Here is a 26523-nt window from a genome sequence, read left to right as displayed (position 1 = left end):
AGTTGGTATTGAAAGAAAAGAAAGACTTGCATTAATATATAGCACCTCAGGAGGTCCCTTTACAGCCACTGAAGTACCTTTCAAGTGTTGCAATACAGAAAATGCCAGTTTTATGTACAGCAAGATTCCACAAACAGCCATGTGATAATGACCAGATAATCTGTTTTCAGTGAAGCTTTTCGATGGTTAAATATTTGCCATGACATAGAGGAGAACTCCTCTGCTCTTCTTTGAATAATGGCACAGAATCTTTTATGCAATCTGAGAGTGCAGATGGGGCCTCAGTTTAACATCTCATCTGAAAGATGGCACTTCTGACAGTGCAGCATTCATAAGATCATAAGAACTAGGAGCAGGAGTAGGCCCCTCGAGCCTGCTCCGCCATTCAATAAGATCATGGCTGATCTTTTCGTGGACTCAGATCCACTTACCCGCGCTCCCACAGTATCCCTTAATTCCTTTATTGTTCAAAAAGATATCTACCTTAGCTTTAAAGACGTTTACTGAAGAAGCGTCAACTACTTCACTGGGCAAGGAATTCCATAGATTAACAACCCTCTGGGTGAAGAAGTTCCTTCTTAATTCAGTCCTAAATCTGCTCCCTCTAATCTTGAGGCTATGCCCTCTTGTCCTAGCTTCACCTGCCAGTGGAAACATCCTCTCTACTTGTATCTTATCTATTCCCTTCATGATTTTATATGTTTCTATAAGATCCCCCCTCATTCTTCTGAACTCCAATGAATATAATCCCAATCTACTCAGTCTCTCCTCATAAGCCAACCCCCTCAATTCCGGAATCAACCTAGTGAACCTCCTCTGCAGTGCCAGTATATCCTTTCTCAAGTAAGGAGACCAAAACTGCACACAGTACTCCAGGTGCGGCCTCACCAGTACCTTATACAGCTGCAACATAACCTCTCTGCTTTTAAACTCAATCTCTTTAGCAATGAAGGACAAAATTCCATTTACCTTCCTAATTACTTGCTGTACCTGCACACCAACCTTCTGCGATTCATGCACAAGGACACCTAGGTCCCTCTGCATAGCAGCATGCTGCAACTTTTTACCATTCAAGCAATAATCCTTTTTCCTCTTACTCCTACCGAAATGAATGACTTCACATTTACTAACATTGTATTCCATCTGCCAGACCTTTGCCCACTCACTCAATGTATCTATGTTCCTCTGCAAAGTTTCACAGTCATCTGTACACTTTGCTCTGCCACTCATCTTAGTGTCATCTGCAAACTTTGACACCCTACACGTGGTCCCCAACTCCAAATCATCTATATAAATTGTAAATAATTGCGGTCCCAACACCGATCCCTGAGGCACACCACTAGTGACTGATTGCCAACCAGAATAGCACTCATTTATCCCCACTCTCTGCTTCCTGTTCGTCAACCAATCCTCTATCCATGCTAATACTTTACCCCTGACGCCATGCATCCTTATCTTATGCAGCAGCCTCTTGTGCGGCACCTTGTCCTCAGTACTGCATTAGATCATCAGCCTAGATTTTGTGCTCATCCCTGGAGTGGATACAGGCTTCTAGCTCTGAGATTAGAGCTACCACTGAGCTACAGCTAAATAAATGTAATGCAGATGGCACTAGTAGGCTCCTCTACACTTGACTCAGACCTTGTAGGTGCACGGCACGTCCTATAATTGCTGTATGTTTGGTTAGTCTTTGATGAATAGAAATAAGATTTCCCCTGTTTCTTCTCATAGTACCTTCTGAAGTATGCACTAAATAAGATCATTGTTGATTCTCATCTCTCTGGAATATCACTCCTTCTCTGCCTTGGTCTTGTATCCATACTTTTGTGTGCTTCCATCAACTTGGGTAGGTTCCTGGTATGACATCTCCTGTCATAGTTATAAACCTAAAAGCAAACTACTGTGCATGCTGGAAATCTAAAACAAAAACAGAAAATGTTGGAAATACTCAGCAGGTCTGGCAGCATCTGTGGAGAGAGAAACAGAGTTAACATTTCAGGTCTGTGACCTTTCATCAGTTCTGATATGAGGTCACAGACCTGAAACATTGACTCTGTTTCTCGCTCCACAGTTGCTGCCAGACCTGCTAAGTATTTCCAGCATTTTCTGTTCTAATATAGTTATAAGCTCCTTGTTTTTGATAAGGCTTTTTTCTGTCTTGAACTCTCTGATAATCCTGGACTTGGAACCCTGGAAGTAATTTTTTGGGTAGAATGGGAAGTTGTATTCTGAGCTTCCTTCCCATCAACACTTCTGATGGTGCTAATCCACACTGGACTTGCTTCATTAGTGGGTGTGGTATCTTCCTAGGCATGAAAAGACATACAGGTTTAGCATCTTTTCACAAAGTCATATTATATTCAGTCTCTAGTCTTCCTGTGACATTGATCACAAGTCGTGGGAGTCAGTTGCCAGCGATCGCCAGAGCTGGCGGGCAGCCAGAACGGCGGGGCTAAAGTGTGGCGAGTCGAAGAGACTTAGCAGTTGGCAGGAAAAAAGACAGAGGCGCAAGGGGAGAGCCAACTGTGTAACAGCCCCGACAAACACATTTTTCTGCAGCACCTGTGGAAGAGCCTGTCACTCTAGAATTGGCCTTTATAGCCACTCCAGGCGCTGCTCCACACACCACTGACCACCTCCAGGTGCTTACCCATTGTCTCTCGAGATAAGGAGGCCAAAGAAAGAAGAAGTCTTCCGAGACCAGTAATAATTTCAGGAAGTCTTTTTGGAAGTGACTCCTGGATTCTTGCTTCTTAACTACTTCCACTTTCCTGATCGGATTAAGGTCTGTACAAGCTCTTCTAATTAAAGGAGAAAATTCTTGATTCTGTAGAACATACAGTGTTTCCAATATCTGCTTTCACTTGTACTGAAGTGTTACCTGTAGCTTTCCCTTAACTTTCAGTTCAATCCCTCCTGGACCGTGTAACTGAGTTTCTGTTTGTTGCAGGCAATGCGTTGATAAACACGGTTCGTTGTCTGATAAAACTGTTACACTTGCTCCATTGTCTGGTTTAAAATTGGTGATATGTCCATTGATATATACATCTGCAGTTCAGAATGCATGATTTGGGTCTTTGATCTCACCAAGGAAGTTTTCTGGTTTCTCTTCTGATGGAGATTGTTCTACTTCATTAATAGCTCTATGTGTGAAGACTTCTCCTTTCGAACTTGTGAAAGTAGAGATTTTACTTTGGCACATCTTCCCAAAATGGCCAACTTTCTTGCAGTGAAAGCATTCTCCTTTGTTTGCAGAACACTGTTCATGCCTGTGGGTCTTTTTGGCGCCACAGAGCTCGCAGGGTTTCATGGCATCTTGCACTTTCCCTCCCAAGTATACCTTCTTTTTTGGTGCTTCTTTTACAGTCCTGTGGTTAAGGAACTATATGGTCACTGGAGGTTTCCTGAACCAAGGTTTTTCTTCACCTCTCTGATTGCGTTGTTCTGGTTACAGACCTCTGCTTGTCTCACCAGCTATATTGCTTTGTCTAGGGTGAGGTCTTCCTTAGACTTAAATCTGATAGGGATTCATCAGCAATACCTACAGCAATGCGGTCTCACATTAATTCTGCTTTTAGGTCTCCATAATCGCATCCTTCAACTAGCCTGTAAAGGCCATGAATAAAAGCATCTATCGGTTCACCTGGTTTCTGGATCCTTCTGTTAAATTTAGCCCTTTCTAGAATCTAGTTGCTCCTCAGGTTGAAATAATTATCAAAGACTTTTAAGACCTTCAAATTTATCTGATATTTCATTGATGCCTTGTCTTGCAATAGTTTCGTCTGCTATTGCTCCTATAGAATAAAGCAATGTGTTGACTTGTTCTGCTTCAGACTTGTCTAATTTTGAAGCAATTCTGTACCTCAAAAATCTTTTTCTCCAAAGTGATCAGTTTTGAGTTTGATTTGGTCCTTCCATGTGTCCAAACCTCTCTGATAGCGTAAATTTAAGATCCATGGCTTTTCTAATTTCTCTAGGTAGTCTACTTTCTTTTTAAAATTTTCCTTCCCATACAGGAAGTTTTCCAGTGCTCGTTGGAAGTTTTCCAGTGCTTTTCAGCCTCGTGGTTGACCTTGGATCCGCCATTGTTTAGGATTTCTGTTTTTCCCTGGTGCTGCCTGCCTAGTGCGCCATTAGAAACAATTTTCTGCCCTTTTTAAAGGTTGTTCACCAGGTCCCCAACTGTTGCCTGGTTCTCCGATTCAAAGCCTGCGATCGCTGGACTGGGTTATATTTTTCACAGACCACCACACCTCTGTGGTGCAGCCTGAATGCTTCTGCAGGCCAACTCCACGATTCCCCATGCCTCACTCATCCACGGATCAGCTCTGGAACTTTCCATGGCCTCCTCTCAAGTTCTGCAGTCTTAGCGTGAATTCTTCAGGTCTGACTATTTTCAAATTTTACTAGGATGAACCACCACTGTTCACCATATTGTATGTGTTTGGTTAGCCTAGCTAGGAGAGATTACTGAGTCTTTGGTAAGCTTTAACAATAACTAGTTTATTACATAAATTAGAATACTGTGTACACCTTACTTAAACATATCTAACTCCTCTGATGGTCATGATGCTTCTTCTTCTCAACTCTCTTTCACATGTGATCTCTTACATCATTATAGTGGGAGGTGTTACTCACACTTTCACAAACAATAACCCTTTCAAATCCTTATCTACAATAATGACTCCAGAAAACATTGGCCATTCCTTTAAATGCATGGCCCATGAGGTTGAGATCCCAAGTCCCTTGAGTTCAAGAAGTACGTGAGCTGCCCACCTCTCCCCATCCCTGCCAGCAGCTTCCCACAACCCCACTGGCATCATCATCTGCTTCTGCTCTTTCTAAATCCACCAGGGCAGATAGACCAGTACTGGTGTCACCTTCTTTGAGGTCCTAAGGAATGGCACTGCTTACTGTGCCACATCCAGAGAAGAAGAGTAGCTCAACACCCCTTCAGTTGTAGAATGCCTTGCTCGGACCCCATCTGGAGTACTGTGTTCAGTTCTGGACTTCAGGAAGGACATACCGATCTTGAAACGGGTGAAGTGGAGATTCATCAGAATAATACCAGGGCTAAAAGGTTTAAATTATGAGGACAGGTTGCATAGACTAGGCTTGTATCCCCTTGACAATGGAAGATTAAGGGGTGATCTAATTGAAGTGTTTAAGATGATTTAAAGAATTTCATAGGGTATATATGGAGAAACTGGTGGGGTTTAATCTTAAAATTAGAAATAGGCTGTTCCTGAGGGAAATCAGAACGCACTTTTTCACACAAAGGGGAGTAGAAATTTGGAACTCTTTTCCCCAAAATGCCTGTAGGTACTGGGACAATTAGAGTTTTCAAGACTGGGATAGATGAGATTTTTGTTGGCTAGGGGTATCAAGGGATATGGAGTTGAGGTGGATATCAGCCATGATCTAATTAAATAGGGAACAGGCCTGAGGGGCTGAATGGCCTATTCCTGTTGCTATGTTCTAAATATTGCTTACATGAGGATATACTGTGCCATATATTATTGGTTGTCAGTGCCTGGGGTTAGTGACTGAGCGAGTACAATGAGAAGGAAGGAAATGAGAAGAATATGGTAGAACTGTGCTGGGAAACCCCCCCATCCGAGCCCTCCCACACTTGCTCAAACTTCCAAGGTGATCTCTTTGAATGCACACAAGGGCTTCAGAGAATGGGCCCCTTTTCCAACCACACCTACACTCTCCCTCCTGTTATGCATTGCCTTGTTCTGCAAGCAGAGAAGCAAAGTGAAGAGATTAGAGCACAGACAGTGTGATCCAAGTGTCTATCCCTATGTTATAACTTGTTCTTCTTGATTATCAAAAACGCTTCATTGGCAGAGTGGAGGAGGGAGTTAAAGGAGGAGGTTTGTGGAGAAGAGGAGGTGGAAATCTCCTTGTTCTTCGAGGAGCTTCTGGAGCAGTAGGAATAGATGATTAGGCGAGTTGATGGTCCACCTGTGTCCCTAGGACTGGACAATGCAGCGGTGGTTATGAGTGAGGGACTTGGTGGGAGAAAGGGTTGGTGGATGAGCGAAGGGTAAATCATAAGAGCACCCAGTTCCTGATCACTATTAACTGATCCCTACTCAAAAAGTGCAGGGAATACAAGGTCAATGAAGGTACATACCTTCTGGACTCAACCGGAATGCCCTCCACAGCCAAATAGCCGACTGGTTATCACCCGGAGGGTAAAATGCAACCTGGACTGGGATGCAAAACAGTCAGTAGCAGATTGGCCACCCCTACCTGATATACTCCCCAGTCGATATATACTCAACCTAATATACTCCCCTGTCCAATATACACCCCACTCGATATACACCCCTACCTATTATACTCCCCACCTGAAATACTCCCCTACCCGATCTAAACCCCAATCAATGTACTCCCCACTTGATAGACTGCCCACTCAATATACTCCCTTACCCGATATACACCCCACTCGATATACTCCCTTATCCGATATACTCCCCACTCGATATACTCCCCTGCCCAATATACTCCCCTACCCAATATAGTCCTCACTCAATATACTCCCCTACCCGATATACTACCCACTCGATATACTCCCCTCCCTGATATACTCCCCAATTGATATACTCCCCTGCCGGATATACTCCCCTACCTGATATACTCCCCATTCGATATACTCCCCTACCCGATATACCCGCACTCAATATGCTCCCCACTCAATATACTCCCCTACCTGATATACTCCCCACTCGATATACAACCCTACTCGATATACTCCCCTACCCGATATACTCCCCACTCGATATACTCCCCTACCCGATATACTTCCTGCTCGATATATCTCCCTCTCGATATACTCCCCACTCAATATGCTCCCCACTCAATATACAACCCTACCCGATATACTCCCCACTCGATATACTCCCCACTGATATATTGCCCACTCGAGATACACCCTACATGGTACTCCCCACTTGATATACTCCCCACTCAATATACTCCCCACTCGATATACACCATACCCGATATACTCCCCACTCAATATACACCCAACCCGATATATTCACACTTGATATACACATCACATGATACACGCCTCACTCAATATACTCCCCACTTAATATACACCCTACCTGATATGCTCCCCACTTGATATATTCCCCACTCAATATACTCGCCACTCGATATATACCCTACCCGATGTACTCCCCATCACGATATACAATCCATTCGATATACTCCCCACTCAATACACACCCCTCTCGATATACACCCTACCCGATAAACACTCCACCAGGAGATACACCCAACTCGATATACTCCCCACTCAATATACTCCCCACTCAATATACTCCCTTACCCAATATACCCCCCTGCCCGATATATACCCCACACGATATACTCCCTATCCGATATACTCCTCTGCTCGATATGCTCCCTGCCCAATATACTTCCCACTCGATATACACCCCTACCCAATATACTCCACTACCCGATATACGCCCCTACCTGATATACTCCCCACTCAATATACTCCCCAACCCGATATATTCCCCAGACGATATACTGCCCTGCCCGATATACTCCCCACTCAATATACCCACTCGATATACACACTACCCGATATATACCCCAATCGATATTCTCCCCTACCCAATATACTCCTAACTCAATATATACCCTACCTGATATATTTCCCACTCAATATAAACCCAACCCGATATACTTGCACTTGATAGACTTCCCACTCAATATACTCCCCACACGATATACTCCCTGCTCGATAGATACCCCACTCGATATACACCCAACTTGATCTCCTTGCCACTCAATATACAACCCTCTCGATATACTCCCCACTCGATATAGTCCACACTCGATATGCTTCCAACTCAATATACTCTGCTACCCGATACATTCCCCACTCGATAGACACCCCACTCAGTATACTCCCTATCCAATCTACTCCCCTACATGATATACACCCTACCCAATATACTCCCCACTCGGTATACTCCCCTACCCGATATACTCCCCCACTCGATACACTCCTCATATGATATACTCCCTATTCAATGTACACCAGACCTGATATACTTCCCACTTTATGTACCCCCCAATTGATATACTCCTCACTCAATATACTACCCACTTGATATCCACCCTACCCGACATACACCACACTCAATATACGCCCCTTCCCGATAAACAACCTACCTGACATACTCCCCACTCAATATACTCCTCATTTGATCTACTACCCACTCAATATACTCCCCACTCAATATTCAGCCTACCCGATATACTCCCCACTTGGTATACACCCCAATTGTTATACTCCCCAATTGTTGTACTCCCCACTCAGTATACTCCCCACTCAATATACACCCAACCGATATACTCGCACTTGATATACTCCCCACTCAATATACTCCCTACTCGCTATACACCTTCCCCGAGATACTCCCCACAATGATATACACCCCACTCGATTTACTCCCCACTCGATATACACCATACCCAATATACTTCCCACTCGATATACCTCCTCCCCGATATACTCTCCTGCTTGTTATGCTCCCCTTCCCAATATACTCCCCACTCGATATACTCCCCCACCCAATATACTCCCCTACCCAATATACACACCTACCCGCTATACTCCCCACTCGATATAAACCCCACTCGATATACTCCCCTGTACGATATACACCCTAGCCAATGTACTCCTCACGTGATATATTCCCATACCTGATTATACTTCCCACTCGATATATTCCTCATTCGATATACTCCTCACTCGATATACTCCCCACTCAGTAGACACCCTACCCGATATGCTCCCCACTTGATATACTCCCCAATTGAAATACTCTCCACTCAATATATTCCCTACTCGATATACACCCTATCCGATATCCGATATATATATGATTGACCTCCAACAACCACAACCATCTTCTTTTGTGCTAGGTCTGACTCCAGCCAGCGGAGGGTTTTCCCCCTGATTCCCATTGACCTCAGTTTTGTGAGGGCTCCTTGATGCCATACTCAGTCAAATGCTGCCTTGATGTCAAGGGCAGTCACTCTCACCTCACCTCAGTTGTTGGAGGTCAATCATCTCAGCTCCAGGACATCACTGCAGGAGTTCCTCAGGGTAGTGTCCTAGGCCCAACCATCTTCAGCTGCTTCATCAATGACCTCCCTTCAATCATAAGGTCAGAAGTGGGGATGTTCGCTGATGATTGCACAATGTGCAGCACCATTCGCGAATCCTCAGATATTGAAGCAGTCCATGTAGAAATGCAGCAAGACCTGGACAATATCCAGGTTTGGGCTGATAAGTGGCAAGTAACATTCGTGCCGCACAAGTGCCAGACAATGACCTTCTCCAACGAGAGAGAATCTCACCATCACCCCTTGACATTCAATGGCACTACCATCGCTGAATCCCCCACTATCAACCACCTACGGGCTACCATTGACCAGAAACTGAACTGGAGTAGCCATATAAATACCGTGGCTACAAGAGCAGGTAAGAGGCTAGGAATCCTATGGCAAGTAACTCACCTTCTGACTCCCCAAAGCCTGTCCACCATCTACAAGGCACAAGTCATGAGTATGATGGAATACTCTCCATTTGCCTGGAGGGTGCAGCTCCGACAACACTCAAAAAGCTCGACACCATCCAGGACAAAGTAGCCCACTTGATTAGCACCCCATCCACAAACATTCACTCCCTCCATCACTGACGCATAGTGGCAGCAGTGTGTACCATCCACAGGATGCACTGCAGCAACGCACCAAGGCTCCTTAGACAGCACCTTCCAAACCCGCAACCTCTACCAACTAGAAGGACAAGGGCAGCAAATGCATGGGAACAGCACCACCTGCAAGTTCCTCTCTAAGTCACACACCATCCTGACTTGGAACTATATCGCCGTTCCTTCACTGACACTGGGCCAAAATCCTGGAACTCCCTTCCTAACAGCACTGTGGGTATACCTACCACTCATGGACTGCAGTGGTTCAAGAAGGCAGCTCATCACCAACTTCTCAAGGACAATTAGGGATGCGCAATAAATGCTGGCATAGCCAGCGACACACCCACATCCCATGAATGAATAAAATAAAAAAATACTCCCCACTCGATATACCTCCCCTACCCGATATACTTGCCACTCGACGTACCCCTCTGCCTGATATACTCCACACTCGATGTACTACCCAACCCAATATACAACCCAACCCCATAAAAGCCCCTACCTGATATACTCCCCACTAGATAAACTGACCAGTGTGAATACCTTCCGCTGCAATGAACAGCTCAGTCCTTCTTTTGAACCTGTAAGGATCACGGAACTCGATATACTCCAATACCCGATGTACTCCCTGCTCGATATACTCCCCTACTCAATATACTCCCCACTTGATATTCTCCCCATTCGATATACTCCCCTACCCGATATACTTCCCACTCAATATACTGCCCGCTCGATATACACCCCACTCAATATACTCCCCACTCGATATACTCCCCAACCTGATATACTCCCCACTTGATATACACCCTACTCAATATGCTCCCCTATCCAAAATGCTCCCCTACCCGATATACTCCCCACATGATATACTCCCCACTCAATATACTCCAATACCTGATATACACCCTACTTGATATACTCCTCTCTTGATATACTCCCCTACCCGAAATACTTCCTACTCGATATACGCCCCGGCCGATATTCTCCCCACTCAATATACTCCTCGATAAGATATACATCCTACTCAATATACTCCCCATTCGATATACTCCCCACTCTTTATACTCCCCTACCTAATATACTCCCCTACCGAATATACTTCCCTATCCGACATACCCCCACACGATATAGTCCCCTACCCGATATGCTCCCCACTTGATATACTCCCCACTTGATATACTCCCCTCTCACTCTACTCCCTGCTTGATATACTCCCCACTTGATATACTCCCCACGCGATATACTCCCCTACCTGATATACTCCCCACTTGATATACACCCTACTCAATATGCTCCCCTATCCAAAATGCTCCCCTACCCGATATACTCCCCACATGATATACTCCCCACTCAATATACTCCAATACCTGATATACACCCTACTCGATATACTCCTCTCTTGATATACTCCCCTACCCGAAATACTTCCTACTCAATATACGCCCCGGCCGATATTCTCCCCACTTGATATACTCCCCCATCAGATATACGCCCCATCTGATACACTCCCCTCTCTATATACTCCCCATGTGATATACTCCCCTACCTGATATACTCCCCACTCGATATACATCCCACTCGATATACTCCCCGACCTGATATACTCCTCTAACTGTTATACTCCCCACTCGATATACTCCCCACTCGATATACGCCCCTACCTAATATACTCCCCTACCCGATATACCTCCCTACCCAATATACTCCCCACTCACTATACTACCCAATCCAAATTATCGCCTACCCGATATAATCCCCTACCCGATATACCCCTCACTCGATATACTGCCCTACCCGATATATTCCCCACTCGATATACTCCTCTACCCAATATACTCCCCTGTCTGCTATACTCCCTAGTCAATATACTCCCCACTCGATATTCTCCCCACTCGATATACTCCCCTGCCCGATATACTCCCCACTCGATATACTCACCAGCCTATACACACCCTGCCTGATACACACCCTATTCAATGTGCCCTCACCCACTGCACACCCTTCTGTGCCCTCACCCTTACCCATTGTACACCCTGCCCGATGTACACCATCCTGATGTACACCTGCCCAATATATAGCCGCCAGGGGTACTCCCCGCCCAATGTCCTCCCTTCCCAATATACAGCCACCACATTTTTCATTTCTTTAAAGTCAATTACTTAGTGCCAAAGTTTGACTTCACCCCCCATGCGTCCCCTAACCCGCACATTGTCTTCACTTAGGGAGGAAAGCTGGCCAACTACCATAGGGCACAGGGGGACATGTGTGCCCATGTTAGCCTGGAGACTCCGGGAATGATTGAACAATCTCCCTGCTTTGCAGTTTAACTGGGGCCATTCAGTGTTCCTTCACCTTGGGGAAGCTGGAGGTGGCAGTGAAGCAAGGACTGCCTTGGGGAGAAGGAAAGTGTCTGCACAGCTCTCCCTGTGGGCCAGGAGGAGCTCCCTCCTAGTGCCCCAAGCTATCAGAATTCACCCCACTCCACCCCGTACAATCCCCACATCCCCTGCACCCCGGGGTCAGGGATCAGATCTACATGGTCCTGCGGCCTCCTCTGGAATCCTCCCTCTATGACTGGCTGACTTATTTGATGGGAACCTGTCAATGACAAAAGTCAAATACTGTGGTGTTAGAATTTCTACCCTTCCAGATTTCCCGTTTGATAGCACTCTGGCCTCTAATTCTTAAAGTTTTGGGTTCAATTCCCACTCAAGAGACTTAAGCATAAAAATCTCGGCTGACACTCCAGTGCAGTCCTGAGGTAGTGCTGCACTGTCAGAGGTGCTGTCTTTTGGATACAATGTTAAACTGAGGCCCCGTCTGCTCCCTCAGAGAGACAGAAAAGATCCCATGGCACTATTTTAAAGTAGAGCAGGGAGTTATCCCTGGTATCCTGGCCAATATTTATACCTCAATCACTAAAAAAAACAGATTATACAGGTCATATTCACTGTACTATTTATGGGAGCTTGCTGTGCACAAATTGGCTGCTGTGTTTCCTACATTACATGGCGACTACATTTCAAAAGTACTTCATTGGCTGTAAAGCACTTTGGGACATCCTGAGGTCATGAAAAGCACTATATAAATGTAATTTCCTTCTTTCTATTCAACGACGGAGCAATTATATAGACCAGTAAGAAAGTGTGTCATTGAGGTGGGGGTGTGGAATACACCTTCCATTCCATCCTCAATGGCACGACCCAGATCAGAACCATCTCCACAGGACAACAATTGAGCCACCCTTTTTCAAATAAATCAATAGGAGTGAGGACGATTGCCAGTTTTATTATCTATTGCCAGTGTCACGACCAGAAAGACAACTGTGCAAGTGTCCCTGCAAACTGAGGGGGCGCCACTAATATAACTGAACAGAGAATCTAATTAAACTAAAATAAGCTCATAATTTAAACCACCACATTATTATTGGTGTCTATCAGACACTCTACTCCCTGCAGTGCTCACTGGTCGCAGAAGGTCCCAAATATACCAACAACCACTGCATGCTCCCACTCCAGGGCCACGTGGGCATGAACTAAACTGTGGCAGAGAGGAAGGCATCCATAGAGACCCCCTCGCCCTCCCTGCAGCCGCACTAACTCTGGACCATTGAATGGCTGTCATCAGCAGGCCCAGGAACAGACCCACGAGAAGACCCTCCGACTTGCCTGCTTCCACCACCTCCATATTGGGCAGCCAAAAAAAAAAATCAGACATGATGGATTAAAATTCAGCCAGAAATTGAGGAACAACCCCCCACCCCCTCTCCCACCACTTTCAGGTAATAGAAATAGGGGCATAACGTCTCATACTCCATATAGAATTGGAATATGTTTTTGTCCAGGCCGCAGGAGTTGAGTCAGTGCCTAAAAGTACCCCTTCTACATTACAACAGTGTCTACACTTCAAAAGTACTTCATTGATTGGCTGTAAAGACCTTTGGAAAGTCTGGTGTTTGTGAAAGGCGCTATATGAATGCAGGTCTTTTCTTCTATCCACTTTCACTTTGTCACAATACAAGTGATGCATCAAACAGCACCACCTACTGGAACTATTGCAAACTAAACTCTTTTTTATTCCACTTCAACTTGGAGCCCAGGCTTTCAGCCAAGGCTGCAGCATCAACTGGACAGGAAATAGATTATTAAAGATGTCTCCTGGGAGTAGACGCCTGGGTTTTGGGAGTTTAAAAGAAAATACAAGTAGCTGCCCAATTTATATCCGCACTGTTTGAAAGCTATTTCAAACAATTGGCAATCAGCAGTTACTTTTCAGCCTGATGCCCTGCCAAGACTAACACTTACTCTCCCCATAGGTTTTAACTAAACTGTAATAAAACCTTAATAGCTAACTATTGCAGCACCGCTAACTGCTCTGACATCTGATATTACAAACTGGAATTAACAATAAACTATCTGTTTAGGTTTATTGATTTTGTTTTTTTAAACTACTTTCTTATTAAGTTTTTTTTGCAGTGTATCAGAGTAACGCACAGGAGCGTGGAATGCTAGAATGCAAGCTTTTCCCCCCAAGTTTCCCCTAACTCCCTCCCAAAGGCCCTGAATCTGGGTTATGGCTCCAATGGCAGCACCGGCTTCTTCATTCACTCTTCATGTGCAACATACACCATGTCACCAAGTTATTTGACTGTCAAGACATGATTCTCAGGCTGGCCCAAAACTCCCCTCAACCTGCCATTTTTTAAAAACCTAGAAATAAAAAACTGGCATCAGTAAACGTTGCCTTGAAGCTGTCAGATTGTCATTAAAAATAGCTAGATTGTCAGTCATGGCTCAGTTGGTAGCACACTTGCTAATAATTCAGAAAATTGCGGGTTCAAGTCCCACTCCAGGATGTGAGCACAAAAACTCCAGGCTGACCCTCCAGTGTAGTACTAAGGGGATGTTAAACTGAGGCCTTTTTTACCCTGGATTCTGAAGAAGAGCAGGGGAATTATTGCTGGTGTCCTGGCCAATATTTATCACTCAAACAACATCACAAAACAGATTATTTGGTCATTATCACATTGCTGTTTGTGGGAGCTTGCTGTGCACAAATTGGCTGCTGTGTTTCCTACCCTTACAGTAGTGCCTACACTTCAAAAGTAACTCATTGGTTGTAAAGTACTTTGGAATGTCCTGAGGATATGGAAGGCACTATATAAATGCATGTCTTTCTTTTCTTCTGCAACGGTTTCACTAATGTCCTTTAGGAAAGGAAACTCACCATTCTCACCCAGTCTGGAAAATATTTGACTCTGGTCCCACAGCAATGTGGTTGGTTCCTAAATGCCCTTTGAGGTGGCCTAGCACACCACTTTCTGAGGGAAAATAGGAGATGGGCAATAAATGCTAGCCATGTCAGTGACATCTATATCCCAAGAATGAATAAAAAACATGAATGAAAAAAACATCCACATACACACCTACAATTTTCACCAAGAGCTGCTGGACAGTGATCAGATGTAAGAATTCTGACTGTCTCCACACCCCACACACCCATGAAACTACCTGTAACACTTTAACTGCTAGCCTGGTTGCAATTAGCTGCCTCAGTTCCTTGATTTGTATGGGCTTCATTTCTTTGATTTGTATGGCTCACCCGAGTAAATTCACCAAAACATCAGAAGAGCTCTTAAGGCTTTGTGATGTCAGCTGGAGTGTCAGGGATGGAGGCAGTGAGCAGGTGGGAAGGGAGGTTGTAGAAAGAAGTGAAAACACCACCTTCAGAGTGGATGTGTGGAGAACAAAGAGATGGGACAGAGAGGTGAGGAGATGCAGAGCAGAGAGCTGGAGTGGACCTGAGTTAACAGTTTGAGGAGTTAAGGCGACTGGACACAATTTTTCAAAATAACTCAAAACGTATTTCATGACAATGGGTAGGTCACAAGTTTTCTATTTTCTAATGGCACTATTGCACTATTAGAGCCCTGGTTCAGTGCTCATTGACCTGCCAGAGATTTTCACCACTGTCTATTTTTCTTTCCGATTTCCACCTACTAACTTACACTTTTTGTCACTGTTGCTTGTCAGTTTCGTCAGCTCAGAACTCATAACAACATCATCATGACCTGATGAGGAAGTTCATAAGATCTGTGAAGAAGGTTATCAGTTCATACACAGAGATAAGAACCAATTTGTCCACGCCCCTCACTCTATTCCTGTAGCAATGCAAACTTTTTCCTTTTCAAGTATACATCCTTTTGAAAGTGACAATTGAATCTGCTTCCAGCAGCCTTTCAAACAGCAGATTCCAGATCCTAGCGAATTGCTGCATCAAAGAAGTTCTCCTCATCTCCCCTCTGGGCAGGAGCAATGTCACGTCAGATCCTATCTAGAGTACATTAAAATCCTTACATCTACATGCCCTTCCTGTCTATAAATTGTTAGTTCCTGTTGTCATGTTTTAATCACACTTTTGTGTCAAATCTTTTCCATTATGAATTCCTCTGTCCACCTTTATAATGGAAATCACTTATATAATCCTAGGTCACACTGTAATTACACCCTCCAGTCAGTGGTGGAACTGGAGCATCCCTGTTCAGGCATTATTTCACAGAAACTCTTATGCTGCAACCAACTCTCCTTTCCAAAAGTTGTTTTTCTTCTTAACTATTAATAATATCAAAGTACAACGAAAAGAATAAAGAATCGGACCACTGCTCCCAGCATAGAACTTTATTCAATATGAGGGCGGGTTGCAGAATGAGCCCTTATTGTTATGAACCATCCGTGATCCATGCTTGGTGCACAATCTTATGAAATTTGTCTTTAATTATTTAGGCGCTCAATTTACCTTTTTAAAAAATTTGTGCCTGCAAGAAATGCTATGGGAGGCCTATATCCATACATATAGAAGTCTCATATACAAGAAATACAAGTCTTTCTTTTTTAAAGCTTAAAGTGGTATATTCATTCACATAGGCCGAGTGGCCCACTACATACGTGCAAACAATATTAAGTGGCTCCAAATTCTTAGGAAGCAATTTTAAAAATCACCTAATTATCTCAGACCTTCTGTGCAACTTCTTTCCACAACAATATTCACCCTCTTCTGTCGACCCCTCTTGTCGTAGAATAATCTCCTCTCCATTCAAATAACTCAGCACTAGTTTAAAGGAACTGGAGTAGGCCATTTGACTGATTGAGCTCATTCCACCCTTTTGTTAGCCATGGCAGATGTTTATCTTTTCAGCTTCAAATCCCCATCATTTCTGCCTATCTATTAATACTTGTATTTCCAGAGTGCTCTGCTTATTTGCCAGCTACTTACTCAGGACGAGGACCATTGAAAGAAAACACATGGGGCTACTGTCAAACAGACTGTACTGTGAGTATCCAGAATTGGAGGATGGATTTAAAATCTGGTGTGTAACCGACACTCAAAAGAATGAGGAACTATGGACTAAAGGTAAGCTATTCAAAAACAACAGTATCAACAAAGTGAATTTTAGCAATAGAAGAGCTGAAACAACATTGGATTAAGACTAATGGAGACTTTTAATGTGTCTCCACTTCAGAGTAATATTGTCATGTTTCCCAATAGAATGACGGCAATGCTAATAGTTACAATAGCGGATTCCTTGTGACATCCCAAAGAGGTTTTCTGACTGTTCCAAGAGGAAAGGCTGGAAAAATACTTTGAGCACCATCTTCTCCTGGCTATATATATATATATATAAAATAGCTGGAATTTCCTACATTACTGTAGGACAATAGAGGCTACACTTCAAAAGTACTTTATTGGCTATAAAACAGGAAGCAGATTGAGAAAGGCACTATATAAATACAAGTCTTTCTTTTTTAAAGCTTAAAGTGGTATCAACCTAAGACAACTCCATTATTCACAAGAAAGTGTCCGAGATTGCCTAAAGAGTAGTGCAATTCAGAGTGAAGGGCTGAGAGAAAGCAGGAGGCAGTGTTGACAATGAAAGAGTTGATGACTAGAAGGTTCCTCAGCTACGAACAGTTAGTACCAATTGAGCAGGGAAAGAGCCTCTCTTAGACAGTTATAAAAATCAGGCAGGATGTCTGAAATGATTTTTGTGTTACCTTCTAACCAAATTTGATCTCGTTAAAGGTCAAACTATAGCCACTTTGGAACCTAAGGTGAGGTCTCTAGCTCCCATCAGAGACAATGGGACAGGAATTGAGGGAAGTTGAGATAATGCAACCCGCACAATGGCTCAGAGCCCCGGGTGGATCCAGTGATACCTTTAAAGCAGGAGGTCAGAGCCTTTTCATGATTGTACATTTGTGGATTTGACACTACCTTACGTTGGTAATATCTAGTATTGTTGTCTATAACGATAACACGACTTGTATAGTGTCTTTAATGCAGTAAAATATCTCAAGGTGCTTCACGGGAGTGTTATATCAAACAAAATTTGACACTAAGTAGATAGTAGGACATGATCAAAAGCTATGTCAAAGAGGTTTAAAGAGAAAATTAAAGGAGGAGAGGGATTTAGAGAGGGGGATATTTAGGGAAGGAATTCCAGAGCATAGGGCCTAGGCAGCTAAAGGCATGACCAAATCAGGGATATGCAAGTGGCCAGAATTGGAGGAGTGCAGACATCTCAGAGGATTGCAGGGCTGGAGGAAATTACAGAGGTAGCAAGGGGCAAGGCCATGGAGAGATATAAACACAAGGATGAGAATTTTAAAATTGAGGCACTGATGGACAAAGAATCAATGTAAGCGGGGGTGATGGGTGAACGGGACTTGGTTAGAGTTAGGACATGGGAAACAAAGTTTTTCATGAGCTCAAGTTGGCAAAAAGTTTACTAAAATGTAGGGGCCCCAAACCAAGCCTCATCACAGGATCTTGCATGACAAACGCCACTAAGAATCATCCTTACCCCAAAAATTGACCTGGTCCCTGCATAGATTGAGCTAATCTCCCTTTTCCAAGGGTTTTGCTGCCTCCTATCTAAATATCTTCCCATGAAAGAACCATTGATAGCTGCTTGGGGCTAATGCTAAACAACACAAGTTGATTCTCCTTGGTGACTTCAGTGCCAGAGTCAGGAAGGACTCAAATCTCTGGAAGGGTGTGATAGGCAAGGAAGGAGAAGGGAAAGCAAACTCTAATGGAATCCTTTTTTTAAATTTAGAGATACAGCACTGAAACAGGCCCTTTGGCCCACCGAGTCTGTGCTGACCAACAACTACCCATTTATACTAATCCTACATTAACCCCATATTCTCTACCACATCCCCACCATTCTCCTACACTAGGGGCAATTTACAATGGCCAATTTACCTATCAACCTGCAAATCTTTGGCTGTGGGAGGAAACCGGAACACCCGGCAGAAACCCACGCAGACACAGTGAGAACTTGCAAACGCCACACAGGCAGTACCCAGAACGGAACCCGGGTCGCTGGAGCTGTGAGGCTGCGGTGCTAACCACTGCACCACATCTCTTGACAAAATGTTTAGAACATAACCATGTCATAACCAACACCCTGTTTTGTTAGAGAGACAGGTTCAAAACCACGTGGCAACACCACGATGCAAGCACTGGCAACTACTTGAGTACATCGTCATCCGAACGAGAGATAGTGGGGATGTCTGTATCACTTGTGCCATGACGTGCCAATGACTACTGGACCGATCATCATCTTATCTGGGCTATTATCTCCAGTAACCTGGCCCCTAAACAGTGGTGGCAGCAGAAACGTTACCACAATAAAATCTGCATTGAAGGTCTCAAGGATCCCGTAAAGACGGCTTTCCTCAGCCAATGCCTCACAAGCAACCTCTCCACTGCCAGCCAACATAAGCCACAATGTGTCCACAATGCCCAGTCCATTCTAAAGTCCACCATAATCAGCACATGCGAAGACATTCTTGGCTTCTCTATCAGGAAACATAGGGACTGGTTCGACAAGAATGACCAAGACATTCAAGAGCTAATCGAACGTAAGTGCAAAGTGCAGTCAGACTGGAAGCATAACCACACTTCAAGAGAAAAGCAGCTGGCTATGTTACAAGGCAGTGTTACAACAAAAAATGCATGACATAAAGAACCAATGGTAGATGGAAAGAGCGCGGGAGATTCAACAGCTTACAGACAACCATGACATGCACGGATTCTTTAGCACTGTCAACCTCGTCTATGGCCCAAACACTCAAGGGCCCACTCCGCTGTGAGCCAAGAATGGAGGAGAGCTCATGAAGGACAGAGAGGCAGTCAGTGTCCGCTGGAGGGAGCATTTCAAAGAACCCCTCAATCAAGACTCTGTCTTTGACCCAAGCATCCTTAACTCCATCCCTCAGTACACTGCCTGGCTCAGTCTTGGCGCCCTCCTGACCCAGAATGAAGTCGGAAAAGCTGAAAAACAACAAGGCCTCTGGAGTAGATGGAATTTCTGCCAAAATCCTGAAATATTGCAGTGATACACTCCTTGCATGATTGCACCACCTCATATCTGGGAAGAGAAGCACATGCTGGGGATTTCAGGATGCTGTGATTGTGACTATTTTCGAGAAAGGAGACAAATCTGACTGCAGTCATTACAAGGGAGTTTCCCTGCTGTCCACCACACGGAAGATCATGCAAGGATTCTCATCAAACGCCTGCTTCCAGTGGCTGAAGCACTCCTCCCCGAGTTGCAATGTGGATTTTGTCCATTGAGAGGCACTACTGATATGATCTTAACTGTGCAGCAAATCCAAGAAAAATGTCGGGAGCAGCATCAGCCACTGTACATGGCCTTTTCTGACCTCTGACTCCGTCAGTCTTGAGTGTTTATGGAGAGTCCTCCTCAAGCTGCCCTCAGAAAATTGTCACCATCCTCCATCTACTACATGATGACATGCAAGCCATAACCCTTACCAGCAGGACCAGCGCAGACCCTATCTCAGTGAAGACTGGCGTCAAACAAAGCTGTGTCATCACACTAACTCTCTTCTCCATCTTCTTCACCACAATTTTGCACCTCACCTCCAGCAAGCTCCCGCCAGGAGTGGCGACAACCTACAGGATGGATGGGAAATTATTCAACCTCCATTGTCTCCACTTCAAAACAAAGGTCACTCCAACTTCAGTCATTGAGCTTCAGTATGTGGACAGCACTTGTGTATGTGCTCACTCAGAGACTGAGTTCCAAGTCATTGTTGACTTCTCTGATGCATACGAAAGGATGGGCCTTACTTTAAACATCCAGAAAACTAAGGTCCTCTTCCAACCCCCGCAGCACAACATCAACCTCCATCGATCAGGATCCATGGTGAGACCCTGGAAAACGAGGACCATTTTCCATATCCCGGGAGTCTCCTCTCAACGAAGGTAGAGGTGGTAAGTTCAATCACTATGTTAAAAAAAGGATAAACCCTGTTGCGGTCAAACCAGAGAAGGGGCGAAAGGGGAGCTGAGACCCCTTCCTCACCTGGTCGTAACAATGTGCAAAAGTCATTGAATTTGGCAGGACAGGTTGAGAATAAAACATGAAGCATACAGTATCCTGACCTTTATTAATAAGGGCATAGAGTACAAGAGTAAGGAAGTTCTGTTGAACATGTGTAAGACACTAGTTCGCCTCAGCTGGGGTATTGCGTCCAGTTCTGGAAGCCACACTTTAGGAAGGATGTGAGGGCATTGGAGAGAATACAGAAAAGATTCACAAGAATGGTTCCAGGGATTAGGAACTTCAGTTATGAAGATAGATTGGAGAAGTTAGGACTGTTCTCCTTGGAGAAGGCTGAGAGGTGATTTGATAGAGGTATTCAAAATCATGAGGGATCTGGACAGAGTAGATAGAGAGAAACTGTTCCCACTCGTGAAAGGATCGAGAACAAGAAGGCATAGATTTAAAGTAATTGGTAAAAGAAGCAAAAATGACATGAGGCAAAACCTTTTCAGGCAGCGAGTGAGTAAGGTCTGGAATGCGCTGCCTGAGAGTGTGGTGGAGGCAGGTTCAATTGAAGCATTCAAAAGGGAATTAGACTGTTATATGAAAAGGAAGAATGTGCCGGGTTATGGGGAGAAAGTGAGGGAATTGCTCATTTGGAGAGCCGGTGCAGTCACAATGGGCCGAATAGCCTCATTCTGTGGAGTAACAATTCTGTGATTCTGTGAACAGTGTAGGAGACTGAGGATAGAGAGGTTAGAGTTGGAGTGAAATGGAGAGTTAAAATTAAAGGCAACTGGAAGCTCAGTCACGCATGCGGACTGAACAGAGGTGTTTAGCAAGGCGATCGTCCAATCTGCGTTTGATCTCCAAATGTAGGGGAGACCACATTGTGAACAGTGACTACAATATACAAAATTGAAAGAAGTAAATCGCTATTTCAGCTGGAAGGAGTGTTTGGGGCCCTGGACAGTGGAAAAGCAAGAGATGAAAGGGCAGATGTTGCGTTTTGTAAGTGAAGCTATTTGAATACATGTTTATGCATATGTTTGCGCCACGACCAGAAGTGATGTAATCACCCATGTGGTGCTGCCATGATGCCCAGCTAGGAGCAAATGTAAGAACAGACTCTCAATAAAGCAACACATATAATGTCTGTGCTGACTCTCCGACTGAATTTGTATTGATTTAAGCGTAGATAATACAATATGGTGGCAGCGGTGGTGGGATTGGCAGCCTAACAATAAGCAGGAAGCAAGTGCGCAATCTGATCAGAGTTCTCCCAACGTGAGTAACAAAAAATTAGAAGTGAACTGAGCACACTCTGGCTCTTTGCTCCGACCAGGGAGAGTGAACGCAGCAGCAGCTTCAGTCAGTGAGATAAGTACAGCAATAGGGCATTCAGACACGGATTTGTACTTATGCCGTTGCCAGACACCCTCCCATCTCCAGAACCTTGAGGCCTGCGCTACAGCTGCACAGCATGCCCACCTCCTTCTGGGATGTGCCTTTGCAAAGCAGGTCTGGAAAAAGATGCAGTGGTTTTTGTTGAGGTTCAGCCCGAGCAGCTCCGTAACACAGGATTCTGTGCTTTACGGGCTGTTCCCAGGGATGCACACCGAGATAAACATCAACTGTTGCTGGAGGACCATCGGTTTGGTGAAGGACGCACTTTGGTCTGCCCAAAACTTGCTGGTCTTCCCAGTGCAAAGAGTTGTTCACGATCGAGTGTTGCAGACTGGCTATCCCAAGGTACAGGACTACGTGCTGAGGGACGCACTGAAGCTTGGGGCAGCCATTGCAAAGACTCAATGGGGAAAGGCCAATATGTAAGGCCCTCCTGCCATAGTACACCGAAGGGCTGGAAACCGTGTAAAACCCCTTGGGCTGTATGCACCAGAGAATGTTTTTGGTATGTAGTACACTGAAATAGCAAGGGTAGTGAGGGATCTCATTTACAGTGTTGAAAGAAACTGATCTTTACTGCACTTTATAAAATGTCCAATTTGAATTGTTTTGTTAATGTATTTTTACAAATTTTATGATTAAAGTATATTTTAGGAAATAAAAGCATGCAACAAGCTCAATATAGTAACGATCCACGAGCTGAGCCAATCGAAGGACTACGATAATCCGGGTACATACGCCCACACAAAGTCAGTCAAGGAGCTCCAGAGGATGTACCCAGACTGGTTTGACACAGTCAGCAACTTCCATAGCAATGCAATCCTTCATCTTAAGGAAGATGCAACACCATCTCTTGACCTGCCATGGAAGTGTAGTGTGCATGTACAGGACAGGTTAAGGATAGAGCTTGAGGGCATGGAGAAGTAAGGCATAATCTGCCAAGTAAAGCACCACACAGACTGGTGCAGCTCCATGACCATCGCAGTCAAGAAAGATAGGTCGATTGGGTTGTGTCTAGACCCGAGGAGGCTGAACAAAGCCCTGAAGAAATGTCCCCACAAGGTGCCAACCCTGGAAGAACTCAACCAGGCATTTTTCCAAGCTCGATGCCAAGAATGGATATTGGTCAGTACACCTGTCAGAGAAATCGCAAGAGCTGCCGACCTTCAGAACCCCTTTTGGCAGATACTGCTTCCTTCGCCTACCTTTTGGGCTATCGGTCAGCCAAGACATTTTCCAGTAACACATGCACCGAATAACAGAACGTGTCACAGGGTGCGTATGCATCGCTGATGACATCACTGTGTTAGGGTGCACAAAAGCGGAACATGATAGAAACCTCCACATGCTAATGGAGACTGCCAGGCATGAAGCTTTAGTATCGCAAGAAATGTTCCATCAAAACAGACCACATCAATTTCTTTGGGTCTATCTATTCCAACACAGGTATTCGCCCAGATCCAAGTAAAATTGAAGACATTCACTCAATGTCCACACCACAGGGATAAGGATGACCTACAGAGATGTTTAGGATTATTCAACTTCCTGGCAGTATACGTCCCCAATTTCTCGGAAAAGGCATTCCCACTCAGGGAGCTTTTGAAGAAAGACACACCATTTCTCTGGCAAGATGACCAACATGCATTTAGTGCACTAAAGCAGCCACTCTCAGCTGAATCATGCCTACAGTACTACGACCCACAGAAAGCAACAATGCTAGAGGTAGATGTCTCACAGAAAGGCCTTGGGTGTGCCTCCTGCAGGACGGCAAACCAGTAGCATTTGGATTGAAGAGTCTATCAACTGCCCAGACAAACTATTCAAACATTGAACATGAGACTCTAGCAATCGTTTTTGGAATTACCAGATTCCAGATGTATCTGTTCGATAAGGAATTCACAGTTGAAACGGACCACAAACCTCTAGAAATTATTTGGAGGAAGCCGCTTACCAGCGCACCATCTCGTCTCCAGAGATTGCTAATAAAGATCTAAGGTTACAATTGCGACGTCAGGTACAAACCTGGCAACCAGATGGTTCTATCAGGTGCTCTGAGCAGACTGCCTAATGAGACAGCTTGCTCATGGATCAGTGTTCTGGCCTGGCATTGGCAAAGACTGCCTAACAGAAATACACGGGACATACCACTTGACTTCCAGATCGACGAGGTTTGCGCGGTCATAGATGAGGTCTACAAGATCGACCTGATGTGTTTTGGTCACAACAAATGAGAGGAACTCCAGGAGAGACTTCCCGAGACCCGTAATCAGAACCCTGTGGAAGATCGGCGGCGACGGTTGGTCAGAAACCATCAAGGAGATACCTTTAGACCTGAGGATATACTGGCCATATCAGGATGAGATTGGCATCTCGAATGGAATGCTTTTCAAAGGCCACCAGATATTGCTTACAGTGATGCTTCGCTCAGGCATACTTGGTCAGCTTCACCAGGGCCATATGGGGATTGAGAAGACGAGACAGCTTGCTCATGGATCAGTGTTCTGGCCTGGCACTGGCAAAGATGTTGACCAGCTCGTAAAAGCTTGTGATGCTTGCCAAGAACACCAAGCCAAACAACAGAAGGAGCCACTCCAGGCATACAATATCCCATTCTCTCCATGGACTAAGCTAGCAACAGACCTGTACACTGTTGACAAGGAGGACTACCTACTGGTAACCAATTACTATTCCAAGTATCCGATCGTTCAAAGGCTCAGGGACATGTTAAGTACCATTTTCAGCCTCTTTGGTGCCCTGATGGAAGTTGTTTCGAACAACAGTCCACAGTCTTCCAAGACATGTGCGAGAAATGGTCTGTCAATCACATCACATCATCCGTAGGTATCCTATCTTTTTTTTATATCCATTCGTGGGATGTGGGCATCGCTGGATAAGCCAGCATTTATTGCCCATCCCTAATTGCCCTTGAACTGAGTGGCCACTACACCACCGCCTCCCCGCCGCCAATGGATTGGTAGAGTGCTTGGTCAGGATCGTGAAATCTCTGAACAGGAAATGCACAGAAACTGGACAGGACATTCAGATCTCTATGTTACATCTTCATGCAACTCCGTTGGATTCCGAATTGCTGTCCCCAGTGAAATCCTGTTCAGTCGGCCAGTGAGGACCACTCTTCCAAGCCACCACCTCATGAAGTCATCTTCGATCACAGACCAATGGCAACAAAGACAGAACAGGATGAAGGACACGCATGATAAACATGCTGATGCAGAACTACCTCCACTCCATGTCGGTCAGAAGATGAGAGTATTACACCCACAGGAACAAATGTGGATCCTAGCAGAAATGTCAAAAGTTTGCAAAGAACCATGATCCTACGAGGTGACGACACCGAATGGAACTACACGAAGGAGAAATAGGTCTCACCTCAGAGAACTGTCTGTGAGCCATGCCAGTCTGTCAGGCAATCCAACAACACTGCCTATGCATAATCACATGTGCTTTGCCAACAAAGGGACAAGTACCAAACGGAGCACACCAATACCTGAAGACAGCCATTCCAAACCCAAACATCAGGCCAAGAAAACCGACAGCTCAACATCACACCCACATGTAACTGTTACCAGGTCTGGTCGAGTCAGCCGCCGACCAGCACGTTTCCAAGAATACGAGATGTAGTTAGCACCTTGGAGAAGAGTCATTTTAAGTGTTGTTGTTATAGATTGTAATGTTCTATGTTAAGCAGTGTTTATAGTTGCTTAGAAGGTCTCATTGTTGTGTGATAGCTTAGGCATTTAGTGTTTCTAATATAGGAGAATGTGTTAAAGTTAAAAGGCATTTTATAAGAAATGAATTTGCAAATTATATGTGTGCTAGAATAATACACTACCTGTATGTAACACTGATACCATTTTTCTACCCCATAGAAATGCCTATTTGTATACATAAGTGTTAAGCTGAATTGATCCTCTATTCTAGGGAAGGGGGGTCTTGTGATAGTGGAAGCAAAGTTATTTGAATACATATTTAAGCAAATCTTCGCGTCAC

Source organism: Heterodontus francisci, chromosome 23, assembly GCF_036365525.1.
Source record: "Heterodontus francisci isolate sHetFra1 chromosome 23, sHetFra1.hap1, whole genome shotgun sequence".
Lineage (NCBI taxonomy): Eukaryota > Metazoa > Chordata > Chondrichthyes > Heterodontiformes > Heterodontidae > Heterodontus > Heterodontus francisci.
This window is presented reverse-complemented; position numbering follows the sequence as displayed.